We start from the raw sequence: 8,656 nt of genomic DNA, 5'->3' as shown, positions 1-8,656 counted from the left end.
GACAATCATATCATGGCCCAATACTACGTCCTCACTTTTACTCACCAATAGAGCGGTAGCTGCTACACCTCTGAAACAGGTGGGGAGTGATCTTGCCACAGTGTTCAATTGGGCACTGTAGTATGCTACGGGCCTACTGGCATCACCATGTTTTTGTGTAAGGACACCTGCAGCACAACCATCGGCTTCCGTACAATACAAATTAAGATTAAGGAAAGCCTGCTCTGATTCCTCTCTGTGTATGACACGATCGGGCTTTGAGGAAGAGACTAATTCCTGTAAAGGTAAGGCCAAAATAGAAAAACCAGGTATCCACATTCTACAGTATCCACACATTCCCAAGAAGGTATGAATTTGCTGTTGATTCTGCGGAAGTGTCATGTTTTGTATGGCCTGGATTCTATCTGTTGTAAGGTGTCATAACCCCTGGGTTAGGCAGTGTCCCAAATATTTTACTCTGGATTGGCACGGCTGTAGTTTGTCCTTAGCCACCTTGTGTCCTGTTTGTGAGAGATGAAGTAACAAAAGTTTAGTATCATTCAAACATGACATAAACGAGTCAGAACATAGCAATAAATCGTCCACATATTGAATTAGAACAGATCCATTGGCAGGTTGAAAAGATTGTAAACAGTCGTGCAATGCCTGGGAGAAGATACTGGGGCTGTCTATGAAACCTTGGGGTAATCATGTCCATGTGTATTGTAAACCTCTGTATGTAAATGCGAATAGATACTGATAGTCAGGATGGAGAGGCACAGAGAAGAAAGCAGAACAGAGGTCAATGACAGTGAAATGGGTTGCATTTGGTGGGATGTGCATCAAAATGACAGCTGGCTTTGGCACTACAGGGAACTGGCTCTCTACTACCTTATTAACACCTCTAAGATCTTGTACCAGCCTATAACCCCTCCCACCACTCTTCTTCACCGGGAAAATGGGACTGTTGGCTACACTAGCTGTACGAACTAAAATTCCCTGTCGCAATAATCGCTCAATTATTGGAAAAAACCCTAATTCTACCTCCTGTTTTAGTGGGTACTGGGGAATTTTTGGAGCTTGCCTACCGCTTTTTAAATTTACCATTACGGGGCTTACGTTTGCCATTAATCCAGTGTCCTGTCCATCTTTAGTCCAAAGGGAATCTGGAATTAGGGACAACATTTCATCTACCTGTGATGGAGTTTCATTTAAAACTGTAGAGAGATACATTATCCTTTGAGGAGTGTCTCACATATCCCGCACCTCGTATACCATTCTCTCTGGGATATCTAAAAATACACCATCAGGGGTGCAATATATAACACATCCCATCATACATAACAAGTCTCTGCCCAGTAGGTTAGTAGGAGCCGCAGCAGCCAGGAGAAAAGAATGCCTGGTATGCAACGGCCCAATAGTAACCTCTGTGGACTTTGTTAAAGGATAATGTTCCACTTTACCTGTTACACACATTGTTGGTACTGTCTCGTTGGTCACCTGGAAATTAACGGGAGATTTTATCACTGACCTGAATATCCTTTTCTTGTAGGCACAGGGGCGACCGTCTACAAGAAAAGGATATTCAGTACCAGCTACATCAACCATCATGACCGGTTCTTCCCTAGTACTTCCTGTTAACCTCACTATCTGTAGACTACAGGTATGACCTGACCCCTAGCGTTGGCTACCATTCTCCAATAAAGCATTTATGGCTACAATTGGAGCTGGTACCTGCTGAACATTTGCTGGCCTTTGTGCATATCCCTTATGGGGATATCCAGGTCTTCCCTGATGTGGGGTCCCTACTCTTTTTACTGTACAGTTTCTACTTAAGTGTCCTGTTTGTTTACAGTTAAAACATGTTCGTGTATCGGGTGAAGACATGTGGTGTTGTGAGGTTTGCGCAGAGGGTAAAGGTGGTGGATATGGGTAATGATAGGGAGGGTAAGGGTATTGTGGGGGATAAGAAGTTGGTGGGTAGCCTGGGACCTGTAGTTGCATCGGGTTAGTGGGATAGAGTTGTGTTTGTTGTTGCGTGGGGTTAGTGAGAGCACATACTTGTTCAGAAGTGAGTGTGTGTGCAAGTGCAAGTGTGTCTGTTGGCTGTGATGTTACCGTCATTCCCTCCAGAGCTTGGATACTGACAGCCATTAGTTTTTTGCTCTGGGCTTCTCTCTTCTTGGAGATGTTTTTATCATGTTCAATGGCGGTTTCTATGAGGGTATCTATTGTGAGACCCCGCCAGCCAGTCTGTGAGGTCTGAACCCGTGTTTTTAAACTGTCTTTCAGACCGTCCACAAGTACCGTGACTATCATTCCCCAGTGGTGAGTGCTATCTTTAATATCCTCTATCCCAGTGTACTGGGTGATAGCCTGCAGAGCCCGATCACAATAATCTTCTGCAGTTTCACTCTCCTTCTGCTTAATGGTGAAAATTTTGTTCCAGTTAACTACTACTGGAAAATATATACCCAATTGAGTTACAATGCGGGAAATGTTACCTTGGTTTACTTGGTCTGTTAAGGGAACGTCACCATCCAATACACAATCCGTGATAAATTTTCTCACGATGGTATTGCGTGGCAGACAGGCCCTTAACACCACACGCCAATCTTTATTAGTGGGTTCATGTGAACTACCCAAATTTCTCAAAAATCTTTGACTTTTGGCTAATTCCTTTTTGGGATCGGGGAAATCATTTATGATGGAATTTAGTTCTGCTCTTGTCCAAGGACAATGCATTACTACTTCCCTCGTGGGCACTATACCGTTTGCATCTGCATTTCCATTAGGAACAGTTATTGTCCGAATGGGATGCAGACCGGTAGCGCTGCTACCTTTGACCTGATTACCTGGCTGGGGGCTTAGTCTGCTGCTGCTACGTATGGTATGACCAACTTCCTCTACGGGTGCAGAGGGCATTAACACTTCCCTTGCTGTTACTGATGGAGATGGTGGCACCACTCGTGATTGTGGTGATGCTGCATCTATCATTTGTACAGCATGGGAAATGGCAGACATTACAATAGGCTCATCATCCACATCATGAACATGTTCTTTATAGTTGCTTAAGAGAGGGTACTAGTTTTTTGTTACATTTTTATGGGTATTTTTGGTAACTGTACTTGCACCCCATCCACATAAGGTGGGTGAGGTGAGCGTGAACTGTTGGCAAATACTCTCCATGACGCTACCTTGCCGCACGGGCGCGCCATTTTGCGGCTCGCCCGTATTGCAATTTAGCGCCGCGGATGTATTTTCTGGCAATGTGCTCATTACGCTAGTTTGCGTCGTTTGCACATTTTTAAGCCACGCATCCCCTTCATGCTGCCACAGTTTTAAACATTCAAAATATTTAACCTTTTTCTCTCGGGAGCGCATCAAACTGATGTGATCCCGGACATTATTTAACACATTTTTATCAAAACTACCAATTCTGGGAAACGGTCTAACACTCTTCCTCGTAATATTAAACCATACATCACAATACCTTATTGCATAAGTACTGTACTTAGTATTCATGATACGACGGGCCGATCCGATCGGCGCCTCCATTAGCAGCACATCATTGTCTAACATCTCTACTGTTTGTGCGGCTCCCATTCTGAGACAACTCCTATGCTTTTCAATAAACATTTAAACTGGTGAAAGACAATCAAGATACTTTCACTTACCTGTGGATGATTTAAGTCGGCGGCGCCCACACACCTGGATAAGATTTGAAGGCAACTTCCACACATGGATAAGATTTAGTAAGGCAACTTCCACACCTATGAGAGTTTATATGTCGGCTACTCTCACGCACCTCTCTACAACAAAGACAACATGTACACCTGTTACTGTGTATAGAACGGTAAAGCTACTTACCGAGCGGCTAGACTAACCCTTGCACCTAGCCCTTAAGGATCATACGATACCCTTAACTTTGTTCAACAAATATTCACTGTTACACACTTTTTTCCTGCGCAGAAAAATAATCGTTAACCCAGATATTGGCAACAATTGAAAAAGGTAAACCTCAACGGCTTTGTTAAAACACGTAGCAGCAGAACCGGAAGTGCGTATACGCTATTGTGCGATCAGCCGCATCCACAATAATGCGACTACCACACAACCGTATAATGACTATTTAGCTGCGTACACAAAAGTGCGTCTTTGCTATGTGCAAACCTGCGACTTAGCCGCATACTCAGTACTACGGCACCCCTTTAAATGTAAGGTTCTATCAACAGAGGAAAACAAACTTTTTCCTCTCTTGTCCCTGGATTCTAGTCAGCTTCCTTGATTCACACGGAGATGGATAGCGATCTTTCAGCACAAAGTGGTTGCAGGCAAACCCTGCATGTTGCCACTCCACCCTTTGTTGAAATATCGATAGACGTATGTACCTTGTTAGTAGGTAAGTGACTTCACTACGAGCCCCCAACTAACGATACTGGATCAGAACCTCTAGATACCCCTGCCTGTACCTTCTAAAATCCTTCCTATAAACCTCTAAGGATGACGCTAATTAGCATACGCAGTCATACAGTAAATAAAGACTTAGATCTGGAATCTGTGCTTCCAAAGCACAAGTGTTATTCAAGTAAATGTTCAGACAGTTACACGCAATTGATCCAGACACAATTTAGGCGCAAAAGGAATCATACAGACCCAAGTACAGTATACATACACAGTGCTTCCGGACCCGAAGATAGGCATCAGCAAGAGACCCCTCGTCATTCAGCATGAAGACTAAGACCCAGCGTTTGAGCACACATATTTATACCCCCCCAGAATAGACAGGACAATAGAGAAGTTTGTTGCAGATGTCATTGGTTCCCAGGGGAGAAGCATCTGTTACAGAGCATTTAACAGGCTGGTCAAATAGACTCTCCCTGCCTCTAACAGCTGGGGATCTTTCCCTTCCCGCCCCCTGCAACATCCTAACAGTTGTTCATGAAATATACATTTTGTTGTTTGTAGTCTCTGCGATCCATAACTTGAGAATGCATGATGCGATCTCCCCACCGATAACACCGGAATACTGTAAAAAGAGTACGAAACCAAACACGACTTGTTTAGCATATATAAAACCTTCGTTATCAAATATCTTTATTTCACAGCATTTAAACTAACTGAACCAACTTAAATCATATACTTTAAAGCTTATTAAACCTTATGTGTGAATATGTAATGTGTGAGTATTCGGGGTTTGGTATAAGGACGCTAGTTAACTTGGGGCAGATGTGTGCGCATAAAGCTAATAAAACAGCGGTTTCATACAAAGTCCTATGCATTCGCTAATATGTGACTAGTTAACAGCGCAATTGTGCGTATTAAAGTGTGTATGACAAATGGTGAAAGATGCAATTGCATGGTGCTAATAGTATTATCACCACATGTACTAAAATGTGAGTTTATCTAAAATGGCGCTTAGGCGGCCATTCGCAAAATGGCGTCTTGTGATCTCATTTTCAAGATGGCGTATTGCGGCCAATCGCAAGATGGCGTCGTCGCAATTAAATCTTAAACTGAACTTGTCTCAGAAAAATTATTCGGGTTCGACAATAGGGAGAGGCCTTAGCCGTTCCTCGCCACTCTTTGTCGTAAATGGCATATTGGCAAGTTTACGTTTCTCCTCAGATGATTTAAATGTTTTTTTTATGGTCATTTTCCTGAACTTTGTCATTTGGAATTTTATATGCCCTCTACTATGACATTGGGCAACGACCTTGGCAGACGACGTTGATGGCATTTTATCGTCTGTCATGACTAGTGGCAGCAGCTTCAGCACTAGGAGGAAGTGGTTCTTGATCTTTCCCTATTTTATTTTTATCGGACAAAGTTTTGTCCTCCATTTATGTTATATTGATATATATGTGCGGCTAAGGCGCACACAAACACAGAAAATAATTTTTTTATTTTTTTGGAGTGCACTTTGGGGGTTACACCACCCTGTAACAGAAGAGCCAGCCGGCCCTTTACTTATGACACAGGTGCACGCTTGGCTTCTCCTTTGTTGATGCACGTGTGGCTACTGCGCATACATTTCACACACAAACACAGAAAAAAAGAATTGTTTATTTTTTGTGGAGCGCACTTTGGGGTTACACCACCCTTTAACAGACTTATGACACAGGTGCACGCTTGGCGCTGCTCATTTGTTGATGCACGTGCGGCTACAGCACACACAGGGCCTGATTCAGACCCGGTCACAAGTGCTGAGCGCTCGCAACTGGGTCGATGGTGGCCCAGAGTGCATGCGCATGACAGAGCCGGCTCCGTCACGCGCATGCGCGACACCCAGATAGCGACGGGCAATCCGTCGCTCCGGGTCTCGTACCAAAGGGGCGTGCTGTCGATGTTGAGTGACAGCACGCCCCCTTTGGTTGGCGGGCCGGCTGCCCAAACGGAGGCGTTCCCATGTGAACTCCTCTGTTTGGGGCCGGCCCCACTGACATCACAAGTGATGTCAGTGGGAGAGATTTCGGCTCTGTTTGAGCCGAAATCTCTCTGGGGCTTGCGGCAACGAGACCCTACCACAAGGGTCTCGTCGCAAGCCCGATGGTTGCGATGGTCTTGACCATCGCGACCATCTTCCTGGCCGCTCGTTATAGCTGTGGGTGGTCACCCACAGCTATGCGAGCGGCCAGGAGGCCGCTTTAAAAAAAAAATAGCCCGACCCTGATTCAGAGCGAACGCTCTGTCAGAGCGTCCGGCTCTGAATCAGGGCCACAATTCACAACACAGAAAATAATTTTTTTTTTTTTTAGTGCACTTTGGGGGTTACACCACCCTTTAAGAGATGAGCCAGCCGGCCCTTTACTTATGACACAGGCGCACGCTTGGCGCTGCTCCTTTGTTGATAAACGTGCAGCTACAGTGCACACAATTCACAAACACAGAAAAGAAGAATTTTTTATTTTTTTTGGAGTGCACTTTGGGGGTTACACCACCCTTTAACAGACTTATGACACAGGCGCACGCATGGCGCTGCTCCTTTGTTGATGCACGTGTGGCTACAGCGCACACAATTCACAACACAGAAAATAATTTTTTATTTTTTTTGGAGTGCACTTTGGGGGTTACACCACCCTTTAAGACATGAGCCAGCCGGCCCTTTACTTATACACAGGCGCACGCTTGGCGCTGCTCCTTTGTTGATGCAAATGCAGCTACAGTGCACACAATTCACAAACACAGAAAAGAAGAATTTTTTATTTTTTTGGAGTGCACTTTGAGGGTTACACCACCCTTTAACAGACTTATGACACAGGCGCACGCTTGGCGCTGCTCCTTTGTTGATGCACGTGCGGCTACAGCGCACACAATTCACAACACAGAAAATAATTTTTTATTTTTTTTGGAGTGCACTTTGGGGGTTACACCACCCTTTAAGAGATGAGCCAGCCGGCCCTTTACTTATGACACAGGCGCACGCTTGGCGCTGCTCCTTTGTTGATGCAAATGCAGCTACAGTGCACACAATTCACAAACACAGAAAAGAAGAATTTTTTATTTTTTTTGGAGTGCACTTTGAGGGTTACACCACCCTTTAACAGACTTATGACACAGGCGCACGCATGGCGCTGCTCCTTTGTTGATGCACGTGTGGCTACAGAGCACACAATTCACAACACAGAAAATAATTTTTTATTTTTTTTGGAGTGCACTTTGGGGGTTACACCACCCTTTAAGAGATGAGCCAGCCGGCCCTTTACTTATGACACAGGCGCACGCTTGGCGCTGCTCCTTTGTTGATGCAAATGCAGCTACAGTGCACACAATTCACAAACACAGAAAAGAAGAATTTTTTATTTTTTTTGGAGTGCACTTTGAGGGTTACACCACCCTTTAACAGACTTATGACACAGGCGCACGCATGGCGCTGCTCCTTTGTTGATGCATGTGTGGCTACAGCGCACACAATTCACAACACAGAAAATAATTTTTTATTTTTTTTGGAGTGCACTTTGGGGGTTACACCACCCTTTAAGAGATGAGCCAGCCGGTCCTTGACTTATGACACAGGCGCACGCTTGGCGCTGCTCCTTTGTTGATGCACGTGCAGCTACAGTGCACACAATTCACAAACACAGAAATAAATGTTTGCACTTGGGGGGAGCACCCCTGATGGACAGATCACCCCCTGGACAGCACCCCTTTAGAACTACAGCCTTTATTGGACACTGCACAACACAGCCCAGAGAGCCCCTATAGACTTTTGGAGTGGACACAGCCCCTATGGACAACTGACTGCACAACACAGCCCTGTCAGCCCCTATTGACAACAGCAGCACAACACAGCCCAGCCAGCCCTTATGGACTTTGGAGGAGTGGACACAGGGCCTGAATCAGACCCGGTCGCGAGCGCTCGCAATCGGGTCGATGGTGGCCCAGAGCGCATGCGCACGACGGAGCCGGCTTCGTCATGCGCATGACCGAGACCCGGATAGCGACGGGCACTCCGTCGCTCCAGGTCTCGTACCAAAGGGGGCGTGCTGTCGATGTTGAGTGACAGCACGCCCCGTTTGGTGGGTGGGCCGGGGGAGTGGCTGCCCAAACGGAGGCGTTCCCATGTGACCGCCTCTGCTTGGGGACGGCCCCACTGACATCACGAGTGATGTCAGTGGGAGAGATTTCGGCTCTGTGAGAGCCGAAATCTCTCTGGGGCTTGCGGCAACGAGACCCT

Source organism: Taudactylus pleione, unplaced genomic scaffold, assembly GCF_031769625.1.
Source record: "Taudactylus pleione unplaced genomic scaffold, aTauple2 ptg000814l, whole genome shotgun sequence".
Taxonomy (NCBI): domain Eukaryota; kingdom Metazoa; phylum Chordata; class Amphibia; order Anura; family Myobatrachidae; genus Taudactylus; species Taudactylus pleione.
Note: the sequence above shows the minus strand (reverse complement) of the source record.